This window comes from Capra hircus, chromosome 16, assembly GCF_001704415.2.
Source record: "Capra hircus breed San Clemente chromosome 16, ASM170441v1, whole genome shotgun sequence".
Taxonomy (NCBI): domain Eukaryota; kingdom Metazoa; phylum Chordata; class Mammalia; order Artiodactyla; family Bovidae; genus Capra; species Capra hircus.
The window spans coordinates 20,415,746-20,428,598 of NC_030823.1; the positions used below are offsets into that span (position 1 = coordinate 20,415,746).

Genomic DNA, 12,853 nt, shown 5'->3' on the forward strand with positions numbered 1-12,853 from the left:
AGAGAAGGGGGTTGGAAGTGTGTTCCCTAAGTATGTGTGTGTTCGTGTCGAGTTGCAGCAGGATTGGAAGGGGAGATTGAATGAGGAAATTAAGATATGGCCTCAGAGAGCTTGAGGTTTTGTTGGCGGGACTCGTTCACCCCATGGTAGGAAATAACTGGGTCGTTATCAGCATCCTCGGTACTGAGCTCTGTGGTTTGGCCCCAAGGACCAACTAGAACTACGGACTTGACTTTGTTTCCCTTCAGAGTCCATCACTGATGGTTGGAAGGCACGTGCCTCTTTCCTTGCCTGTGAGGATGTGACTTGTGACTGCTTGAATCATTTTCTCTGTTGTGTGATTTACATCCAATGGTCTTGTGAATGCTGTTGAGCTGCAGAGCATCAGAGACTTTCCATTTACACAAAGGACGCCTTCATCCCCCAGACCTGTAGAGATGCATTTGCTTGTTTATACAGATGTGCAGTCAGCACAAAGGCCTGTGTATGGAGACTGAAAAAAAGTGAAGGAAACAATAGGGAATTATGAGGTGTTTCCATCAAAGATGAGAGGCTTTCGTGTGTGTGTGTGTGTGTGTGTGTGTGTGTGTGTGTGTGTGTGTGTGTTGGCTTCCCTGGTAGCTCAGCTGGTAAAGAATCTGCCTGCAATGCAGGAGACCCTGGTTCAATTCCTGGGTCTGGAAGATTCCCTGGAGAAGGGATAGGCTACCCACTCCAGTATTCTTGGGCTTCCCTGGTGGCTCAGATGGTAAAGAATCTGCCTGCAATGCAGGAGACCTAAGTTCAATCCCTGGGTTGGGAAGATCCCCAGGAGAAAAAAATGGCAACCCACTCCAGTATTCTTGCTTGGAGACTCCTCATGGACAGAGGATTCTGGCGAGCTACAGTCCATGGGGTTGCAAAGAGTTGGACACAAATGAACCACTAAGCACGTATCTGTGTATATATTAATATATTGTGTACATGTATGTATGAGTGTGTATATATGTGGGGATGTACATTTGTGCGGTGTGTATGTATATGTGTAGCTTGCAAGTATCGCTTCCATAAAGGTCATTAAATCTGTTTGCCATACTTTATTAATTGCACTTGGATCTGTATAACATAGTAGCATATCAATATTCATTACTTTGGTCAGTAAAGAGAAAGAGTTACTATCAGACATAGTAATGTAGATTTCTCAGCTCCAAAGAGACTACGTTGTCAGGTGAGTCTTCCTTTCAAAGTTGATGTGCATTCTATAGGCTTCTACTATACAGGATCTCATGAAGCTCTTATTGCTAAGTCGCTTCAGTCGTGTCTGACTCTGTGCAACCCCCATAGATGGCAGCCCACCAGGCTCCGCGGTCCCTGGGATTCTCCAGGCAAGAACACTGGAGTGGGTTGCCATTTCCTTCTCCAGTGCATGAAAGTGAAAAGTGAAAGCGAAGTCGCTCAGTTGTGTCCAACTCTTTGCGACCCCATGGACTGCAGCCCACCAGGCTCCTCCGTCCGTGAGATTTTCCAGGCAGGAGTATTCGAGTTCTTATGAAGTACAAATTCCTTACAGCCCCCTAGAGGGATACAGACACAGGAGAGCCATGGCAATTACAGGATGTGGTGATGGGAGAAGGAGGCTAAGAGCTGGGTCTGTTAGGCCACTTTTCAAAAGATTCATGCACTATGTGAGCTTGTTAGACACCCACAAGATGACCCAGCATTGCTCAAGGAGGCTGCAGTTACACAGGGCTGGGGGGTTATGTTTATGCCTCATGGAAGAGAAGTCTTTACCCAATTCTGCTCTAAGACCCCACTTTCTTTTACATAGAAAATCAGCTCTCTTGCTTTTTGTTATTTTCATTCCCACAGTGAAATATATTAAGTAAATTAAAATGCTGTATAAAATCATTTACATTGTCTGGTGATTCTTTGTCATCATAGTTAGACAGAGATAAAGATATATAGATACAAATGTCTATCTATGAAGTCTCTGTGAAGTGTGTGTCATATGCATGTATGAAGTTCTGAGAAGTAGTTTCTATCACTTCTAAAAGATTGATTGTTCAGGGGCTTATATGGCATTTGATCATATATGTCTTTCTAATGAAGTCTGTTAGTCAATAAGAATTTACCAAAGTTGGACCATGTAAACTGCAGTGGAAAATACTCTTTGGAAGAATAAGAAAGTGCTTTTTGCTTTGAAGAACTTACTAATCAGACTGAGCATTGGAAAATACCCAACCCTGTGTAATGTATGAACATCTAGTGTTATAAGCCTTCAAAATAGATACAATAGGCATCCTGACCTCAGCACTTCAGAACGTGACCTTATTTGGAAATAGGTGCATTGCAGATGTAATTAGTTAACATGAGGTTATACCAGGATAGGGTAGTCTTCTAATTTTGTACGGGCAGTTTCCTTCTAAGAGGACAGCTGTGTGCACATGAAAAGATGTGCAACATCCCCAATTATTATTAATAGAGAATTGCAAGTCAGAACTACAGTGAGGTGTCACCTAACACTGATGGCCATCAGAACGGCCATCATAAAAAAATTTACAAATAACAAATGCTAGGCAGAGTGTGGAGAAAAAGGAATCCTCCCACACTGTTGGGAATGTAAATTGGCACAGCAGCTATAGAGAACAGTATGGAGACTCCTTAAAAAACTAAAAAATAGAGCTATCATATGATCCTACAATCCCACTCTTGGGTATATATACAGAGAAATACGTGCATCTCAGTGTTCATAGTGGCACTATTTACAATAGCTGAAACATGGAAGAACCTAAGTTAACATTGATACGTGAATGGATAAAGAAGATGTGGTACAATGATATATACAATAATATACACAAGATATATACAATGGAATATTACTCAGCCATAAAAGAATGAAATAGCGCCATTTGCAGCAACATGGGTGGACCCAGAGTTTATCATACTCAGGAAGTGATGGTTTATGTTTGCCTGACTTCAAAGCCTAGTGTAGGAACCTTTTCCCTACACTAATGATTTCCAAAGGCACTTGGCAAACACCATGGGTTTTTTCAAAGAAATCTAAGGAACTACAGAGGGTATGGAATGTCTTAATCAACCCGATGAAGATATTGGATGCATAGTGATTGGTACTATGGCAAGGATAGTTGAGATGCTGAATAGCAAAGTTAAGGTTCGGGGAGATTCTCAAGTGCTAAAAACCCAGGTCAAAAAAGAACTTCAAAGTTACTGGAGACATATATCTAATTTGCATTTAGATTCAAAAATGAACTGTGTCAGTATATACTAGAAAGGTAGTTCTCTGAGTAGTTCCAAGACCAGCAGCTGGTGGATCACCAACGAAGATGTTAGAAATACAAGTTCTTGTGCCTCTCTTATCCCTATTAAATCAGAAGCTCTAGAGATGTTTTAATAAGCCCTCTAGTTGTGTCAATGCAGGCTGAAGTTGGAGAACCACTGGCTAGAAAAACCAACTTCCTTCTCTCCCTTCCTTCATTTCTTTGACTTTATTCAATGTCATTCCAGAAAGGACTTGGGGTGGAAAATCTGACTAAACGGTTTGTGTAAGAACAAAGGTTTTATTTAATGAAAAGTTTAGACTCAATAGTGTGATGTGGCTGCTGCCAAAAATAAAGAGTTGGCATTGGAAATAGTGACCAGAACAAGGGAAGCAAGAGGCAGCCCTCTCCCCATTTGGCATATTCTCTATATTTGCCATATTGCACTAGACTGTACCTGGAGTTTGTTGAGGAACTGATTTTCAGAGGGATATTGAAAAGGGGTTTGACAAGGATGGCAGAGCTCCACAAACCTTGTCTTGAAGGAAGAAGTTGAGGAAAGCCCCCTCCTATGATGGGGGCTGACATAGAGAAGAAAGAGAACTTGACATCTTGTTCCAGAGGGCAGAAAACATACAGTGTTGGAAAGCCCCTTCCACTGGTATGAACGGGGCAAGATGTTTCCAGGCTTTTTCTGCAAGGTGTTGGCAATCCAGGTAAGTCCCTCAGGCTTTTTCTCCTCCAGCTGTAGTATTTAGATGATAAGGGCTAGAATGTCCACTCCACAGGTGTCTGTAAAGACTGAGAAATGTGACAATGTTTCAATATTTGAAAAACTAGCATAACTGTATGATGATGAACCAATGGTACTGTTATTAACTAAGACAAGTTGATGGAAATTTTAAGTTCAAGATGAAGAAAAATTTCAACCTACCAGTTGGCCCAAAGAAGGATGATCTTCCTCAACAAGTAGCAAGTTCACTGTCTTGAGAGGTCTTCAGATCAAGACAGAGATGTTAGAGGATGAATTGTTTCGGTTTAGAGAGATGGCCCCTAAGTGCCTCTGTGACGCTTGCATTTCATGACACAGAGATTAGTGACTCGAGGTGAGGCTGATCTAAGAGATTGGTGCTTGGAGCTAGCAGAATGAAGGTTTAATTTGGCATTGCCTCATCACTCTGTGCACGCCAGTACATGCTACAGCAAACATTTTAAACACTGAAATGCATTTAAACCTTAAGTACATTTAAGCATTAAGTACATTAAAAATCAGGCTTCCCAGGTGGTGCTAGTGGTAAAGAACCTGCCTACCAATGCAGGAGACATGAGGTGCAGGTTTGATCCCTGAGTTGGGAAGATCCCTTGGAGGAGGGCGTGGCAACCCACTCCAGTATTCTTGCCTGGAGAATCCCATGGACAGAGGAGGCTGGTGGGCTACAGTCCGTAGGGTTGCGCAGAGTCAGATATGACTGAAGCAACTTAGCATGCATGCACATTAAAAACACTTAAAAAGTCCATCCATGTCTCTACAAATGAACCAATTTTGTTCCTTTTTATGGCTGAGTAATATTTCTTTGTATGTATGCACCACATCTTTATCCATTCCTCTGTCAATGGGCATGTAGGTCTTTTCCATGGCCTGCTGCTACTGCTAAGTTGCTTCAGTCATGTCCAACTCTGTGCGGCCCCATAGATGGCAGCCCACCAGGCTCCACCATCCCTGGGATTCTCCAGGCAAGAACACTGGAGTGGGTTGCCATTTCCTTCTCCAATGCATGACAGTGAAAAGTGAAAGTGAAGACGCTCAGTCGTGTCTGACTCTTCGTGACCCCATGGACTTCAGCCTCCCAGTCTCCTCCATCCATGGGATTTTCCAGGCAAGGGTACTGGAGTGGGGTGCCATTGTCTTCTCCGTTTCCGTGGCCTGGCTACTATAAATAGTGCTGTAGTAAATATTGTGGTGCATGTGTATTTTTACCTTATGTTTTTCTCTGCATATATGCCCAGTAGTGGGATTGCTGGGTATATGGTAGTTCTATTTTTTAAGGAACCTTCATACTGTTCTTCATACTGAGGAGGGAAGGAGAGTGGAATGGATTGGGAAATTGGGATTGGAATATATACAATACTATGTTTAAAATAGATAAGTAATGAGAACCTACTGTATAGCTTACAGAAACCTACTCAGTGCTCTGTGGTGACCAAAATTGGAAGGAAATCCAAAAAATAACCACACACACATACAGCTGATTCATTTTATTATATGGTAGAAACTAACACAACATTGTAAAGCAACTATAGTCCAGTAAAAATTAATTAAAAAAAAGAAAGAAATATAAAAAAAATTAAGAAGGAACATGATGGGCCCACACTAAATAACCTCATTTTCATTTTTCTCTCCTATGATTAAATCTCTCTTTCCATTAAAAGTCTGGTTGAATGGGCCCCTAGGTTTTTCTATAGATCTATTGATGTCTGAATATGGAAAGTAAATTAGAATTCCCAGTGCTTTCTTATAACTCTTTGCAGTGTTTCATAGGAATGGAAGAGGTGTCTTCTTTGGGTTCTAAGCCAAATCCTGAATTGATTTACATCATTTTCCCTTTAAGACTAAGATTTCCTCTGGCTATAATTCTGTATCTAAAGTTCTGTTTCTTCTTTTTTTTCCTTGCTCCTAAACTATTGGGTAACATTGGTAACTTCTGCCTCTCTCCACTCCCTGATTGGCTGGTTTCCTGTGTCAGAGAGATGAATGGATCCTTTTGTGCAAGGAGTTTTGTAATTTAGGGAAGAACTGAGAGCTTTGCCAAAGATAGTATGTAGGCATTTTACACATATTACAGATAATGTGTATATATCAATAACATAATGAAGGTACCATTCAGGCATCGCTGTGGGTGGTAGCTAAGTAAGAGACAGCTATATCTCATTTTTAATATATTAGAGACTCTCTTCTAATTTAGTCAACAACAGTTGTTGGTCTGTTATTTAAAGAAAAAAGTCAGTTAAAGCAAAAACTTTAGAAAAAAATTATAAAAGCAAAATTGGGGGGAAAGCAGGAGGTAAACTCTTATTTTAACTTAAAATGTATGTATGTGTGTGTATATATATGTTTAACACACACACACCCTAACACAATTTAAATGCTGAGTTTTTTGTAAAAGACCAAGGACTCTTCTTTGACTATAGCTCTGTCTGTTGCCAATCCAGGGCTTCCAGGTGGCTTAGTATTAAAGAATCTGCCTGTCAGTGCAGGAGATGTGAGAGACATAAGATCCCTGGGTCAGGAATATCCTCTGGAGAAGGAAATGGCAATCCATTCCAATATTCCTCCCTGGAGAACCCCATGAATAAGGAGCCAGGCGGGCTACAGTCCATAGGGTCACAAAGAGTTGGACATGATTTAGCAACTGAGCAATGACAACAAATTGCCAATCCATGTCTTATATTTTGCCTAAACCACATCCGTAGCTCATTGTCAATGATTTCTAGTTTTTAGTTTCTTTGAGGGAGAGATTCATTTCAGGACATCTGCTAAGAGAACAGAGTGCAGGATCCTTCTAGATTTTTAGTATATTGTTTTTTTTTTTAGTTTGATAGCTGTCTCTCCCACATCTAAAATTGGAAAAAAAATTATCACAGTAAAATACACATAACATAGAATTTAACTTTTAACCATTTTTTAGAGTATACAATTCGGTGGCATCAAATAAATTCACAATGTTGTCCAACCATCACTGCTATCCATTTATAGAAACATTTTCTTCATCCTAGATGGAAACTGTGCCCATGAAAAATAACTCCCCATTCCTGCTATCCCCCAGCCCCTGGTCACCTCTGTCCTACTTTATATCTTCATAAATTTGCCTATTCTAGGTATCTTGTGTAAGTGAAATTGTACAATATTTGTCCTTTTGTGTCTGGCTTATTTGACTTAGCATAGTGTTTTCAAGATTCATCCATGTTTTTATTAAGCATTTCTTCTTTTCATGTGTGTATTCTTTGTATGTTAACTGATTTTCTTTATCTGTATATCTTTTAGACACTTGGGCTGTTTTTATCATTTGCTGCTGCTAAGTCGCTTCAGTCGTGTCCGACTCTGTGCACCCATAGACAGCAGCCCACCAGGCTCCCCCGTCCCTGGGACTCTCCAGGCAAGAACACTGGAGTGGGTTGCCATTTCCTTCTCCAATGCATGAAAGTGAAAAGTGAAAGTGAAGTTGCTCAGTCGTGTCCAACTCTTAGCGACCTCAAGGACTGCAACCTACCAGGCTCCTCTGTCCATGAGATTTTCCAGGCAAGAGTACTGGAGTGGGGCGCCATTTTATCATTTAGCTATTGTGAATAATGCTGCTATGAACACTGGTATACAAGTATTTATTTGAGTCCCTATTTTAAATTCTTTAGGGTATGTATCTAGGAGTAGAATTGCTAGATTATATGGTAACTGCATGTTTACCTTTTTGAGGACTCACCAAACTATTTTTCAAAAAAAAATTTTTTTTAAAGAAACTTGTTTTAGGAAGACTTTCTAAGGCATTCAGCTTGGTTCTCACAGAAGCATAGCTTTCTTTACATTTGGTCCTGTATTTCATCAGTTTCTAGAACATCTAAAGAACTTGGATAATTACAATATCATATTCAGCTTGATATCGAACAGGCTTAGAAAGATATGCTATTGATACTCGCTAAGCACTCAACTGGTAAGACCAGAAGTCCTTGGAACATACTAAAGAGTACCTTTCCAGTAATGAATCCCAGTGTGCTGCTGCCATCAGCCAATACCTATTATAGAAAAAATGGAGAACATTGGTTAATCTGGACAGTAAAACAGCAGCCAGTTAAGAGTTTTTACCATTCAACTAAATTATCTTTGTCATGATAAAATGTACAAAGGAATTTAGAAACGATTGTCATTCTAGGCAAAAATAACATCCAGGACTGTTAACATCAATACACTTGTTGGAACACTAGCAGCAGAAAGGCTGACAGAAAAGGCTAAATAGAATGGGAAGTTGACCGAGGTGGTCATTTTTGTATCAGCTCTTGAATTTAAGAAAATTCTACTCGATAAAAGCAGTGGGTTGATTTTCTTTCCTTACAGCTTAATTTAGCTTGGGTGATAAATGGAGGATAAACAGGGAATAGGGAGAGTGTGCCTATTCTTAGAAAATACCTTTCAAGTTAAGATTCGAGACTTTGGGATGTGATTAGAAGGTTTTCTAGCCAGTTCTGAAATTAAATCACCGAGCTGTAGAAGTACTTTTATACAGCATCATCCATCCTTATTGGTGACCCAAGTGATTAAAGGTTTGGGAAACTGGCCCTCAAAATATGGGCTAAAGGAATTGGGTTTATTTAGCTTAGAGAGGGAGACTGAGCATGCTGAGGGGGACTTAATAATAGTCTCCAAGAATATGAGGGATATTCTATGAGTGATGGAAAGCAGCTGTTTCCTGTTTCCACTAAGGACTGGATAAGAAAGAATGGAGTTAAATTGCAACAAGTGGGTTTAAGAACTCCTTGGCCATAAAGTTCAAGACAACAAACCCACAAGACCGAAGTCACTTCTCTGTTTCAGAATTTGGTAGCTCACTAGCTGTCTTTCTTGGTGGTTTCAATTGGCCTGTTCTTGAACTAGTAAAAAGATATGGAGGACCTTTCACCCGTGTGAGAGTATGAGGTTGTCCGATGTCAGAATGTAAAAGTGTTCTGTGGCTGAGGAAGCACTTATCTTCTAATGAGATTTAAAGAGAAAAAAATTCAGAATCTCTTTGCTCCTCCTTGATTTGATTTTAAAGCCAGATAATCTGGATTTACCTTCTCTATAAGACACATTTAATTAGATTTGCTAGTGTGCATTTTTTCTGCCCATGTTATCAATGTGGTCATGATTTTTTTTTTAATTCTGTATTTTTAGTGAGATTGTGTGTATTTGTATATATACACATATGTGAAAAGTGAAAGTGTTAGTTACTCAGTCCTGTCCAACTGTTTGTGACCAACGGACTGTAGCCTGCAAGGCTCCTCTGTCCATGGAATTCTCCAGGCAAGAATACTAGAGTGGATAGCCATTCCCTTCTCTGTGGGATCTTTCCAATCCAGGGATCCAACCTGGTTCTTTTGCATTGCAGGTAATTCTTTACCATCTGAGCTACCAGGGTAGGCCCACATACACATACACACACACACATATGTATACAGACATATATGATATCTTAAGTTATGAGATATATACATATATGTCACAGATACATATTGAAGATATTTGATATATGATAGATATATATTTATCAGATGTAATTAATTCAAATGAAAGCAATGTTTTGTTCTAGACAGTGCATCTAAGTATGAGGGATATGAAGATGAATAAGACATACACTGTGCTAATTAGAGCTTCCCAGGTGGCACTGGGAAAAAGCTGGCTTAACACTCAACATTCAAAAAACTAAGATCATGGCATTCAGTCCCATCACTTCATGGCAAATAGATGGGGAAACAATGGAAACAGTGACAGACTTTATTTTCTTGGGCTCCAAAATTACTGCAAATGGTAACTGCAGCCGTGAAATTAAAAAATGCTTGCTTCTTGGAAGAAAATCTGTGACAAACCTAGACAGTGTATCAAAAAGCAGAGACATTACTTTGCTGACAAAGGTCCATCTAGTCAAAGCTATGGTTTTTCCAGTAGTCATGTATGGATGTGAGAGTTGGACAATAAAGAAGGCTGAGAGTCAAAGAACTGATGCTTTTAAGCTGTGGTGTTTGAGAAGACTCTTGAGAATCCTTTGGTCTGCAAGGAAATCAAACCAATCAATCCTGAAGGAAATCAGTCCTGAATATTCATTAGAAGGACTGATGCTGAAGCTGAAGCTCCAGTACTTTGGCCACCGGATGCAAAGAGCCAACTCATTAGAAAAGACCCTGATGCTGGGAAAGACTGAAGGCAGGAGGAGATGGGGAAGACAGAGGACAAGATGGTTGGATGGCATCACCAACTCAATAGACATGAGTTGCGCAACCTCCGGGAGATGGTGAAGGACAGGGAAGCCTGGAGTGCTGCAGGCCATGGGGTTGCAAAGAGTCTGACATGACTGAGCGACTGAATAACAACAAGGTGACACTAGTGGTAAGGAATCTGCCTGCAATGCAGGAGACATAAGAGACATGGGTTCAGTCCCTGGGTCAGAAAGAGCCCCCTGAAGGAGGGCATGACAACCCACTCCAGCATTCTTGCCTAGAGAACGCCATGGACAGAGGAGCCTGGTGGGCTACAATCCATAGGGTTACAAAGAGTCAGACATGATTGAACTGACTTAGCATGCACATGTTAATTAGGAACAAAGCAAGTACACAAAGAGTTATGAAATAATGCATCATGATAGAAAGTCAGCTAGAGGAAGAAATTTAAAGTTGGAAAGGTGAGCTTTGGAAATGTTACAGTTTTTAGTCAATGAGACAGATGGAAATGCCTGAAAATGTCTTCTCAACTATTGTTTTACCCTTGCTATTCTACGTTAGGTGAATTGTACTGTTTTTCCTGAATTGGATAGGTAGTGTCTTATTTCCCCAACTGGGAGTATTTCCAAGGTAGGAAATCAAATCAAGGTTTGATTTCCAGAGGATATAACTGTTAAGTTGCATCTTGAAAGTTAAAGGTATGTCAACATTAACTAACTACATGTATGTCTCACGTGGTATATTTTCATCTTCTATCAACATTTACTATAATCTTATTAGAAATATTTGCCTCTGTCATTGACTGTTTTCTGTCATCTGGAAAGGGGTAAGAGTGAATTGTGATCCAAGGGGATTCTCACAACTCTTTTGGCCTTCAAGAATCCAGCATCAGAGTTGAAAAACTAACTTGGAATTACTTTGAATCATTTGTTCACTGTGAGGCTTTGGGCAACTTATTTAACCTCTCTGAGTTTCGGTTTCTTTCATCTACTTGACAGGAATGTTTTCAGGATTAAATTAAATGAAATAATGTGTGCCAAACTCAGGGCCCATGTACTCAGCCCTTAAGTCATGTTTCTTCCTTTAGTTCACAAAGGGCATCTCTTGTGTATGGTAGGATCACGATTAATTCTAGATTCTCTGCACATAGTGGGGTTTGTTGCACTTGAGAGGCAGGCTTGTAGAGTAAGGTTAGTCTAAAGATTCGTGAGGACGTCCAAAGTCCAATTATATGATTTTTTTCTCCCTATTTTGTACTTACTTAATCCAAAAGAAGCTCTAATACATTGGCCACCTGATGCGAAGAGCCAACTTATTGGAAAAAACCCTGATGCTGGGAAAGGTTAAAGGCAAAAGGAGAAGGGGGCCACAGAAGATGAGATGGTTAGATAGCATCTCTGACTCAATGTACATGAACTTGAGCAAATTCTGGGACATAGTGAAGGACAGGGAAGCCTGACATGCTTCAGTCCTAGGCGCTGCAAGGAGTTGGACACAACTTAGTGACTGAACAACAATCCAGAAAATAAAATAGTCTACTATAATGCCAAATTTCCTAGGAAGGGTCTGTTGTTGGACTGCTTGAAACCAATGATGTGCACACATGGAAGGAAAGTGCATTGTAAAATCTGCAGGAGCACTATGTGTTTTTGTTTTACAAGGTTTAAAGGAGCATAAATCAATCTTCTAGATATGCAGGCAGTCCTATTAATAGACATTGATTAAGTCAAGTGCTGTGCTTTGAAATGATATCAAATTGATGCCCTGATCCCAGCCCTGGCAAGGTATATGAACTTGTTGGAGAGACCAAACATGTATACATGAAGTAACCACCTCACGGTTAGACTCAGTCTCAGGAAATAAATATAAAGCAACAGGGCTTGAGCCTATAAGTACTGAGGAAAGGCAGGATATGGGTTTGGGTAGGGATTTAATCTAGTTCTTGGAGACTTAGAGTCGTGGTTTGACTGGTTCATAAAACACTATCATTTAAAGACAGAAAGTTTTTTTAAAAAGCAACTTAAAATGCTCACTTCCTATAGAAACCCAAGAACAGACTGCAGTTGCTCTTAACTTATTTGAAATAAATGCATCTTTCTAAATTGTTAGCGTTCAGGCTGATTTCCTTTCAGACTCTCCCTCCACGCCGTGCCAGATTGCTCCTGCCCAAATTGGTTCTTTGTCTGCGGGATGTGGAATATCCTTATAAATCATAACAAGTCACAGGGAGAGCAAAAATCCCAGCTAGAGACTTACCTCCAAAGTTGAGGCATGTCCCATATTTTATTAAAATGGTGGTGGATTTAGGAACCAAGATTAGGGCCTTTGTCTCTTTATTTGAAGAAGATTTATATTCAGAGCCTTCCAAGGGTGAGCCCGGATCCTCTGACCTGGACCAGTCCTCTGGTCCCTCCCCACATCCTAGCTCCCCATATGAAATGGGAAGCAGAACAACAAAACCATTAACTTATGGCATAGAATTTATGGCTGAAATCTTGCAAAGCTTGTGTCAGCAGAGGAAAATAATTACTGTCACTTTCTTTGAGACACTTGGCTTTATGGTTCCTGTCACCTTTATCAAAACACATGGCTGATTTAGAAGCTCTATTTTTCATGGCAAATGGCCTGGTGTTACT

The 12,853-nt window shown here is 40.2% G+C and overlaps 1 protein-coding gene across 2 annotated transcripts in view; it reads left to right on the forward strand.

Annotated features, from left to right (window-relative positions):
* TGFB2 (transforming growth factor beta 2) overlaps nucleotides 1-12,853 on the forward strand; it is a 92,812-nt gene that overhangs the window by 68,986 nt on the left and 10,973 nt on the right. The gene's annotated exons all lie outside the window — the stretch shown is intronic.